Raw genomic sequence first — 12,003 nt, forward strand, 5'->3', positions numbered from 1 at the left:
AATAAGGAAGGACTCACACACACACACACACGCACAAAAGTATATTTGTGTGCGCATATAAATATAAACCACTTCACCAGCGCAGTCACATCATAATAAATACTGAAGGCAAATATTTGTAATAAAAATCGGAGACGAACAATGACAACAACAGCACGCAAACGCTCGTTAAATGGGCTACCCGTCAGTGTTGCGTCCATATTCACCTTGTTTTGCATATAAAATGTATTAAATTTCATTAATTGCCAAATAAAATATAAAAAATGCGCTTGTGTGGGTTGTGTTTTAATGTCTCTCAAAAAAAAAAAAAAAAAAAATAAAATAAAAACACAAAAACAAGCAAAAAAACGAAAAACGCATAACAACAAATCAAATCACAAGCATCATAAGCAGCACAACCATCAAAATCAAAATCCAAATCCACAGCAGCAGCGTCAGTCCGTCAGTCCGTCAGTCGTACAAGTGTGCGCTGCTCGGCTTTCAAAAACACGAATTGGAAGCTGCAATGGAAGCTGAAACCCAACTGATATTTTCCCATTTACATTTAGTTGAAACGTGTGAAACCAAAATGGTATGGATGCGCGTGTTTGTGGGTGAGGCAGGGACGGCGGGCGAATCGCACTGAAGTCATTTACATATACGAATTCACGGTCTGCGCTGATGCTGATGTCAATCAAATGCCAATATTTCATAGCGGTTCGAGCTGTGCGCGTTGAGCGTTTCGGTTTACTCAACTTGTTTCATTCATTCATCGATTTCAAGCGCGTCACTGGTCGATTGGATCACTGAAAGCGCTGAAACAGTGGAGTGCACGACACCGAAATGTGAGTAAATTTTTGTATTACCATGAAGTGACTCATTTGGCTTAGGAATAGTAACATTTCAATGCTGTATTAGTTGAATCGTTTGGCTTGGATTCAGCCGAGGCGAAATTTCTTGTAAAGTTGTTGAAATTTTGGGCGTAGAAATGTTTTATTAAAACTAGCAAGGCTCCTGTTGTCCATCTCGCCTGAATTGTTGAAAGCTGATCGCGTGGGCAGCGCGAGCTTAATATTTGATTTTGAAATTCTGGGCAACACGCAACTTGTCTGATGAACTGAAGGGAAAGAATTTTCTTAAGAAAACCAATCTGGCGGAATCTAAGAACTGGACGAGCATTCCTTTGCTTACTATGATTAATAATATAATCGTACAAATCATAAAGAAAAGACTTTCAGCGGTGCTGCAATCAGAACTCAGACAGGAACAGAGCGAACCGTTCATGCATCGACCACATCAACAGTCTCAGAGTTATCGTTGAACAGTCAGTTGAGTGGATTACCTCGGTCTATCTCGTCTTTATAGACTTCCAACAACGTTCGATACTTTACATCGCGGCCTGAAGATCAATATGCTGAAAACCAAACTCATACAAAATGCCTCAATTGATGGCATCGATATCGAAGATGTTCAATCTTTCTGCTATTTAGGCAGCGTTACATCGGCCTGGGAAGGTTCGAGCGATGATATCAAAAGCCAAATAAAGAAAGATGTGGCGACATTTGGCTCTCTGCAAGCAATTTGAAATGCATCACACATTTTACGGCGCACAAAACTGTGAATTTTTAACACCAACGTATACTCGACTTTACTTTATGGTTGTGAAACGTGAAATGCGACGTTAGCTGACACAAGCTGGTTGCAAGTTTTTATAAACAGATGCCTTCAAAAAATTCTCAAAATATTCTGTACAAATATTAACTCGAATGCTGACTTGTGGCCCGGAACCCAGCAGAAGCCAATACTATTAGAGATCTGAAAGAGAAAATAGGGCTGGATTGGCCATATTCTACACAGAGGAAATGGTGATTTAACCAAGGCCGCCATTGACTGGAATCCTCAAGGAAGGAAGCCGCAGACGTGGAAGACCAGCGAATACGTGGAGACGTCTGCTGGAGTCAGAAACCCGCGCCATGCAGCTTAGCTGGAGTGAAGTTAAGAGATTGACGCAAAACAGTTCCGAATGGAAGAAATTCGTTGTGGCCACATGCTCCATACTGGAACTCTAGCAATTTATGATGATGATGAATCTCTATACAATTTAACAACTACAACAGATTAACTCTCTCAGGAGAAAATATATCTCACGTAATGGGGTAATGGGGGAAAAAAGAAAGTTAATTTTCATGATAGGAGAATAATAAATAAATTTTGCGGATTTATTTCTGACCCTGTTTAGTCATACGAGTTGTACACTTATGTGTAGGGTTAAGTGTTCTGCGGTTGCATTTCCTTCGACGGTGTCTGCTTGCGAAATTCTGTTGCCAGTCATCACCTGCATGTAGTCGAACAGAGTCACCCACCTTGCGTATTTTTCCGACCTACGTGGACAATAACTGTACACATTTATTGCCGTACCAACGAACCACCGACACATTATTGTCTGACATAACGATGCACGATGAACCACGGCATTCTATTTCCAAAACTTTTTCACTCTTTAGCTCAGCCATCTTGTTAAGAGATGTACAGCATTTCATGGCTACTATTCAGGTTATTGACTGCTTTGTGTGAGAATTTATTGCCGCCTGGCTATCATCGAAAACGTAGATATCATTTCCAGATATCGCATCACACTATTGCAGTGTTGCGGTTTTCATTATTGCCATCAGTTCAGTCTGAAAGACACTACAGTAGTCCGGGATCCGAAAACTGAATGAGATCCCAGATGTTCAGACTATACACCTCCGCCCACTCTGCCCTCGAGCTTTGAGCCATCTGTGTATACATGAACGGACGCGCCCTGTCTTACATCGTTCCGTTCCTACTATTGCCTTGAAGGTAGGAGGGCCGTGAACGTTATAAGGGCAAGTGTAGGCGGGAGTGTATAGTCCATCAGTCTGGGAAGCTCCAAAAGAATTTTATCGTGACCGTAGTCCGTTTTTAACCACTGTGTTAAACCTTATTGCCGCACTGCGCGCGATATATCTTGCCTGCAGATCTACCGGAAGGAAGTTTAATGTCGCATATAATGCTTTCGATGCTATGGTAGACATCACACCGAATTAAGAACAGATGCGACTCTCTGAAACTTGTCTATTCACCATACTAAAATACCATAGCAGAGAATTGGCCCACCTACTGCTGTATCATTCTGGGTTCCAACCACTATTTTTTCCCAATTAGCTTTCAGCAGGAGTACAACGCTGTCAGCTTTGCGTACTCTATCTGCGACTGTGAGTCGCCAATTTAGCTTCTTGTGCAGTACAAACCCTAGATATTTTGCTCATTCTGTTAATCTAGGGGATTTTTCTGCAAGGAATATTTGTTTAAGAGCAGGTGTTTTATGTTTCTGTTCTCCTTCTAGTCCTTCTAGTCCTCGACGTTTACACCGAAGTGATATTCTTGAGAGATCTTTGTTGAAGATCCCATAACGTTGCAAGGCGTTTTCCCGAGGTTATTATTACAATATTGGCATATGAAATTATCTTACCTCCCATGTTTTCAAGTTCCTGAAGTAGATTATTGACAGTTTCCACAGAAGTGTAGAGATTACCTCACCTTGTGGTGTACCCCTGATCGGAAATTTCTTAATGGATGTTTCGCTCAAATTTGCGCTTATCGTCTGCCCACTTAGCATTTGCTCTATAAACGAGACTAGAGCACTGTTTACTCCCCTTGCCGTTAGCGAAGTGGTATTTGCAGATGTATCCTATTGAAAGCACCCTCGATGTCCAGAAGGGCAGCCAGGGTATATTCTATATAGTGAAGTGATCTTTCAACTGTGTTAACCACTGATTTGCCTTTGCTGTATGCATGTTGGGAAGGTGATAACTTGTAGCTGGTCTTTCCTTTGATGTGCACATCAAGCAACCCATCTAGGGATTTTAACAAAAAAGATGATAGGCTAATCGGCCCGAAGTCATTCGGTTTCGTATGTGTAGTTTTTCCTCCTTTGGGAATGAAAACCACTTTTGCTTTTGCCCATTTTTTGATTATATATCATAATTTAGACGTATCGCCGTCTCAAAAGTTGAGACGAGTATTGGTCGTTTCGGTAACGTAGAACTAACTGTCGTGAGAACGCTTGTCGTAGATCGAATCACCTTACTGTCAGTTATTTTGGCATTACAGTTTCGAAGTTTCGGTCGCTACCTCAGCAAGAACGTAAAAATATTGTTAGCCAATGAAAGCAAAAGAAACCAAGTTCAATCTAACTAGCCCCAAAGAAGAAAGGAGTAGTCGCTGTTTCTTCATCGAGTCCCAATCCGACTGACTTACTTAATTGGCCGTAACAACCCGTTACCGATTTATAGCCTGCTGAATATTGTTTCACCAGGTGTCTCTGCTTTCCGCATGCCTCTTTCATTTATCACCTTTTATATTTGTTAATTTCGATCTATGGTTCAAGACGCCGTAACTACCTGCGGAACGCCAGAATGTACTTGGCCTTGCCCTCGTTTACCGTCAGATCCAGTCGTGCGGATTCCTTTTCAATAGCAGTAAAAGCGACGGCGACATCCCTATCTAGACGAAGCTTTGTGTGCTGCTCAACGTCAAACTACACAGCCGTATCAGCTTAGCACGGATACCGAACTTAGACAAATATGCGATAGAGCTAGTTGCGAATGTGGTTTGTGTTAACTTGGTTCTCATGGGTCTTTTCCAGGATCTGCCGCAGTGAGAATATTTGGTAGACGGTGGAGCGGTCAGGTCTGAAATCGGTCTGGTATGGCCCAAATAGCGATTGGGCGTAAGGTTTCAGTTTATCACATAGCAGGCAGGATAGAATTTTATATGCGATGGAGATAAGGCTGATCGCTCTGCAGTTGGCGCAGTTCGTGGCGTCGCCTTTCTTTAGGATAGGACAAAGGGTACTGAGCCTCTAATCACCGGGAATGCTTACTGCCTGCCATATGAAGCCGATAAGTCGGTGCAGCAATCAACTCATCTCCTCTAACTCTAATCAACTCATCTCCCAATCGACTCATCTCCTCCAGCCTTAAAAAGCTCACCAGGCAGGCGATCAACTTCTAATAAGATTTATTTCTCAGCTTTAAACAAAAGAAGAAATGCTACATCAAGAGTGAAAAAACAAAGGAGAGCTACATTGATTTAGGTGTTTAGGATGTTAAAATACTTAATCAAATGCAAATGCCATTTTTTAATATAGTTTTTGTGTTTTTCTACTTAGTTTGAGATTAACAAATGACTTCAAAGCGGATTTGACAATCCTCAGCTAAAGTGTGAAAAACATTTTGGTAGTCACTGCTTCTTAATTTTCAACTATTTTATTCACAACAAAGGTTTGATTGAACTTGTAGTATAAACACAAATTTATCGTTTTATTTCTCGACATTCATAAATATTAATGAAACCGTTGGTATTGAATTGCTCGATTCGATCGAGGTATGCAAATTGACGACCCAACCCAATAGTCACCTCCCTCTAGTTCGCACTCCAGTTGGCTTCCTCAAAGCATAATTTTTATTGTGATCAATAGTGAATATGTGCATATATAAATACATACATAAATACATACATACACACATACTTACAGTAATGGAGCATAGTGCGGTTGCTGTTACTGCTAATGCTTTTAGTGTTTTATACTGCTGCCGGTGTGGCTGCTGTTGTTACCGTTGCTGCTGAAGATGTGGTAGGGAATTAATATTCAGTAGTTCATTGTTGTCATCTTACGCATACATATTTATTTATAGTTTCGTCGATAGATACTTAGAAATTAAAACAAAATAGTATCTAAAACTAAGTAAGTGGGTCCATACGCGTGTGTGAATGAATGTAGGTTTGCATCACTAATGTATGTATAAATATTTATATGTATGTATGCATACACCCATAAAATGCCAAGCAACTACATAAAGCGTTAATAATAAAAAATAAAGTTGCGATCCGTAGATCGCACCGCTCATAAATTGTCGCCGATTCATCCAATTTGGTAGAAAATAAATGTCTACGCTGTGTTGCCATGAATAGCCGTAATTTATGACAAGACACAAAAACAAAGAAAATAATCTCTTGATTTTTCAGCGCTTTTTTAGCCTCGCTGTCGCGAATGCCGTTGCTGCGTTGTTTTTTTTTTTTGTTTTGTGCTGCCATTTAGGCCATTCGAAGTGGTGGTCAATTACGTTGTCGCAAGCGTTTTGCGGTAAGGTGTGGGGCAAGCGGCAACACTTTGTGGTTGGTTATGCAGCCTCTGCCGGCGTTTCGAATGTTCGTGTGTGGTTTGCTGTGGTGTGAAAGGTGTACTTATGGTTATTGTGAATGTTTATTTATGTTTTTTCTGTGGTTGCTGCTGCTGTTGTTGTTGGTGCTGTAGTATATAGGAGGCATCGTAAGTCCATTAAGCGCACCTCTAAATTAATTCATTGTCTTTAATTTGCTGATGACACATTTTCATTAATAAAACTAACAAGTCTGAATGCGCCCATTGACTGAATGGACTCAATTGACCAGCAAATACGCGCCGACTGGCGCAACAGCTCAAACCGCTTCCATATACTCGATTTTCAGTTGTATATGACTAAATATGTACAGGGTGGTCCGAATGTGGTGTAGCTTTTAGAGCCACAGCTTACTTTGATACTAGCGCTTGACCAGATATTCACAATACGCCAAGTCTTGGAAAAGACCCGTGGAAGGAGAATCGGCACACACCATTTTTTCGTCGATTTTAAAACACCATTCGACAGCACGAAAAGGAGTTGCCTATATGCCGAGATGTCTGAATTTGGTATCCCCGCAAAACTAATACGGCTATGCAAGATCGTATCACTCCCATCCTCCTTTACGGGATTACAATCTGGTGGACGGCTCTCGACAAGACAATAATTAGAAACAGGCTCCAGGGTTCGATGTATGGCGCTTGTATGCATCAGTTGGGCTCTTAGAACTACATCCGCTGATGCTCTGAATACTCTTTTCTTTTTACCTCTCCTAGATTTAGTTGGTAAACAGAATGCAGGTAAAACTGCTGCTCGACTTGCCGCAACTAATCAATGACGCAATTTAGGGGTTGAACCTACTCGGGCTGGGTCCAAACAACCTTCTTGATTACTGCTTGAATGAACCATAATTTAAAAGGTGGTTTAGTATGATACTATGTAGAATCCCAGGCAGATGTGAGTGGGTTGACAATTACATGGTCGAAAACACTGCCTACGATGGCTTTGATGGCTCAAAGCTTGACGATAAAGTTGGCTTTGGTAAGTAGTAAAGTCCTCCCTCGATCAAAAAAACGAACTCAGTGCAAGGCTCTTATCCTGCTTGTTCCTTCATATGGCGCAGAAGCTTGGACGATGGCAACATCCGATGAAGCGTCACTTGGAGTGCTTGAGGAAAGATTCTGCGGAATATTTTTGCAACTTTGCATATTGGTCACCGCGACTATTGTAGACGATGGAACAATGAGCTGTACCAGTTTTGCGACGACATAGACCTCGCGCAGCGAATAAAGGCCCAACGGCTTCGTTGGCTGGGCCATATCGTCCAAATGGAGGATACAAACACTCCGGCTTTGAAAGTATTCGATGCGGTACCAGCTGCTCTCCTCTGCGTTGGAAAGATCAGGTGGAGAAGGACTTAGCTTCACTTACTGAGTTCAGAAGAGAAAGAATAGACATAAATTTTCGCCAGGAACCTCTTGCGTAAATGAAGGAACCTAAAGTTTTATGCCACTTTGGAATGGCAGATGGTTTTTATGAAGAGCTTTTTCATGGCAAAAATGCACTGGTCACCGAAGGGTGTGCACTATTAGAAAAAAATCTTTTCCATCGTTTAGTGCTTCAATCGCACAGTGGGTTTCGCACCGCGCCTAATACCCGGCAGCCAAAATAACTTTGAGAAATTTTGCAAAGTAAGTACTTTGTTGTCCAACCTGTGCAAAGAAGTAGTGGACGAGGCGGAGTATCATCTCGTCGGCTTTGTGGATAAGCAAACTTGCCAGAATTCGTGTTAGCAAGCCCCGCAAATGGTTTTCGAGGTTACCTATGCATCAGACGCATTGGTACAGTTTGATGTGAGCTTGGGAGTGTTGGCGTCATTGACCATTTTTTTATCGAAAATATTTGATAAGGTCATTTGATGCCATCAACAATGATGAAATGGCAAATTTTTTTGCCTATGCATTGCTTTAAAATCATGAAGTGTCCATTCAACTTGGCGTGCCGGTGCAGGAAAATCTTGTTATCGCAACATTAAACCAACTGAGTTCTCTTTCGTTAGATACTCCAGAGGCTGAATTCGAGAATGTTAAATATTATATTATAAATTCAAGAAGTTATTCATGAAGCCCCTCCAAGAAAGTGAGCAGGGCAAGATGATTAAAAAATAAAAGTGTGGACAATATTTGCCGAAAGAGGTAATACTATTTTTACCTTTATAATCGGGGTTGGGTATAGTACACTAAATAATTAAGGCAATAAGGGAATAAATAAAACATTGAAAAATGAAACCCTTATTTTAACTAAGTAACTAAAAATTAAATTATCGTGCAATTTAGTGGTAGCGCAAAATCTCCAACCCTGTTTATATTAAACCCTTGCCTTGAATTTCAATATTTTCCCAATCCACAAGCCTCGTAAAGCAACCAAGTTTGCTCGTAGTTATTCACCTATTAGTCTCCTAAGTAGTTTGAACTTAATTTTTGAAGATAATGATTAAACGAAAAAAATCTCTATTCATAAATCTTATTCGAATAATACCAAATAAACAGTTGGAACTTAGGTAGCACCACCGTACAACGCATAAGATTGAACGCATCATCTCTCATCATCATCAATAGCACTACAGTCGTGTTCCAGTTTGCGAATCCCATTTTCCACAAGTCGGCTGTGGCCGCATCAGTCCAGCATTTGTTTGGTCTCCGTCGACTTCTGTGGTTGGACACTTGCCTATGGAAAGGTATACTGGCAGCTCTCCATTTGGGTGTTCTGTAAATGTGCCCCAGTCATCTGATTCGTTGACATTTTATGAAGCGTACTGTGGTTTCATTTTGAATCAGAGCGTTGAGCTCGTGATTGTATCCTAGCCGATATGTTCCGTCACCTCGGCAGAAGGGCCATTTATTTCTCTTTTAAGCCTCAGTATTTGTTCGATGCCTTTTGTTTTAAGTACCCATACCTCGCTGCTGTGAGTTAGTATGGGCCGTACAAGCACTTAATACATTGCTATCTTTTGAGTGTTTGGTGGCAATCGGGACTTGAATAATTTTATGTCTGCAAAGAATTCTTTATTTGCCGCGCTTACTCGGTCATTTATTGCCACGGAAGTGTCCGAATTAAATGCATCTCTAAGCATGTAAAATCAAGCTTTGAGAATGAAAAGTCAACGGGGTTCTTCTGGATGTTGAAAAAGCATTTGATTTTCAGTTTGGCATAAAGTACTTATGCATAATATATTTAGCTTTCACTATCCACTTTCAAAGGTTTTTGACCAGTCACTACTTTTGTGTGTGCTTAAATAATGAATACTCCGACCTGGATTACCGGCTGGAATCCCTCACGGATCAGTACTTTGTCCCTTCTTGTACACTATGATTTTCCAAAATTTGAAAATTGCCAAATACAAGAATTTATTCCCAAGAGTATGGCAATGACGTAAAACAACTACAGAGCGCATGAATAAATGGAATATTAAGGGGGGCAGCTACTCCAGACCATGAGTTTTTCAATCATTTTTTGCGAAAAACTGAGAGTATATAAATAAACAGCATGTTAATATTCATACTTAAATTAATATACAAACAATTTTTTGAAACAAATAAAAAACAAAATGGCGGCGCTACAGCTGCTCAAACGTGGCTCCTTTAATTTGCGCCGGGGAATGTGCAGCCTCTTGTAATCGCCTGAAATCAACCAGACACAAATTTTTCATTAAAATAAGTTATACCGCTTTGCACTTACCAATTTTTAACAAAAAAAAAAAAACGCAAATTTGAAATGAAAAAGAAAAAAATTACACTTTTTTTGTAAACAATTTGATGAAAAGAATATTTTTAGTGCAAATTAATTTAAAATTTGAAGTACATGCGAAGGTCAATATATTAAAAAAATTTTCAGTTATATTCTACAGCCCGGAAAAAACGAGTTTCGCGAAAAACGCGATTAAATTTTTCGTTCTTACTCATCTTTCGTTCATCACTTCACTGACTTCATAGACTTTTAATAAGCGTAAAACATTGAAAGGCTATTCTTTAGATTGTAAATGAATTTTTAAAGTAAAACAAAAAATTGAAAACTTTAAAGGGCTGGAGCAGCTGCCCCGCCATACACTCTTTTGGAACACCCTATATATATGCATGTTCATATGCACATAAAAATGTATGTAGGCGTGCAACCACATTAAGATTTTGACTTAGTTGTAAAAATTTGCTTTTACCCGAATACGAAAAGCACTGCCTGGCTAATGGCTCGTATTTTTATGTTCCATTCATTCATGAAAACTCTTTTGAAATAAGATATTTATAAAAACATAAAATATATACAAGTAACTGATATGCTGATTATTTCATTTCTTTTTTTTAACTTAAACCTGTAAAGTATTTATACCGAGTGTTTGGCGTGTCAGTTATGGGAGATATTGCGTTTTCTCGAAATTTCCTCGATTTTTGTTGGAAATAACGTTAGTGCGTTTAATTCGTTTCACTACTATTGGGTTTGCTTGCCGTTCGAAAATTCAGCGTTGGAAGAAACGAGAAATATTTGTAGAAAACGAAAATGTTTTTTTTTCTTTGACGTCTGTGATTATATTTCAAGCAGTGCGAACGTCTTTTCTTCGCTCTGAATCTAGCCGATATTACTGTGTGAATATCTTAATTTTGCTCTGTTTCCATATCAGAATATAATTTTAACATCGAGATATTGACTCTTACAAAGTAATATATGATCATCTAATAAACATTAAAATTCAATTATTAAGCTCTGCCCCAGCCTGGCGGAGATTAAGCATGCAATTAAGAAGCTTAAGAAGATCAGCAAAGCTGAGGGCGAAGATGGCATAGAGCCTGAACTAATCACTGCCGATCCGCAAATATTAGCGGAAATTCTTCATCCCCACATCGCCGCTGTCTGGAGCAATGAAAAGCTACCCCCGTCCTGGATAAAAGGCATCATAGTGAAGCTGCCCAAGAAAGGCGACCTGCGTGACTGCGGGAACTGGCGAGGAATAACCCTACTCATCACCATCTACAAAATTGTAGCCGTGATCATATAAAGCAGGCTCAAAGATATCGAACGCTTCTTAAGAGACGAGCAAGCTGGTTTTCGCCCTCACGGAAACTGTGTTGATCAAGCCAACATTCTTAGCATTACAGTATGACATTGAACTGAGGGATGCGCCTCGCTTTACATGCTGTTCGTCGACTTCAAGAAGGTATTCGATACAATCAAACGAGCCTCAATATGGCTGGCGTTGAGTAGAAAGGGAGGTCCCGCTAAGATTACCCGGCTCAACAGAGTCCTTTACGAGAACTTCGAACTTGCAGTGCTCCACAACGGCAACATCAGCGATCCATTCACTACCAACGCAGACGTAAGGCAAGGTTGTCCTCTGCCGTCATAAGCCAACTGACCCTGCCCAAAAAGGTATCGTATGGAGTTTAACCAGACATCTTGAGAACCTGGACTTTGCCTCCTCTCTCACAAACTCTCTGACATGCAAGCGATAGCGTACAAACTAGTCACGCTCACGTGAAGTCTGCTCACGGCTCATGCGTGAAGTCCGTATGGAAGCGAAACATGGTTGATCTCTAACACCATCACAAAAAGGCTACACTCCTTCATCAACAAATGCCTTCGCATCATCTGCAGAATATTCTGGCCAAACACCATCAGTAACGACGCACTGTGGAGATTAACGACCGAGGAACCTATCCTTAGGCAAATCAAATGCACAAAGTGGCGATGGATAGGTCACATATTGAGAAAACCAGCAGAAAGCATCACGAAAATGGCACGGGACTGGAACCCGCAAGGGAGCAGAGGTCCTGGTTGACCAAAAAAACAC

At 40.4% G+C, this 12,003-nt stretch overlaps 1 protein-coding gene across 1 annotated transcript in view; it reads left to right on the forward strand.

Moving 5' to 3' along the window:
- Window positions 1-728: 728 nt before the first annotated feature.
- Window positions 729-12,003, forward strand: part of LOC128863651 (protein drumstick) — a 57,664-nt gene continuing 46,389 nt past the window's right edge. The window contains exon 1 of the mRNA XM_054102910.1: window positions 729-824. The gene's annotated coding sequence lies outside the window, so the exon portion shown is untranslated. The remainder of the gene's footprint in view (window positions 825-12,003) is intronic.

The sequence above is a fragment of the Anastrepha ludens genome, chromosome 5 (assembly GCF_028408465.1).
Source record: "Anastrepha ludens isolate Willacy chromosome 5, idAnaLude1.1, whole genome shotgun sequence".
Lineage (NCBI taxonomy): Eukaryota > Metazoa > Arthropoda > Insecta > Diptera > Tephritidae > Anastrepha > Anastrepha ludens.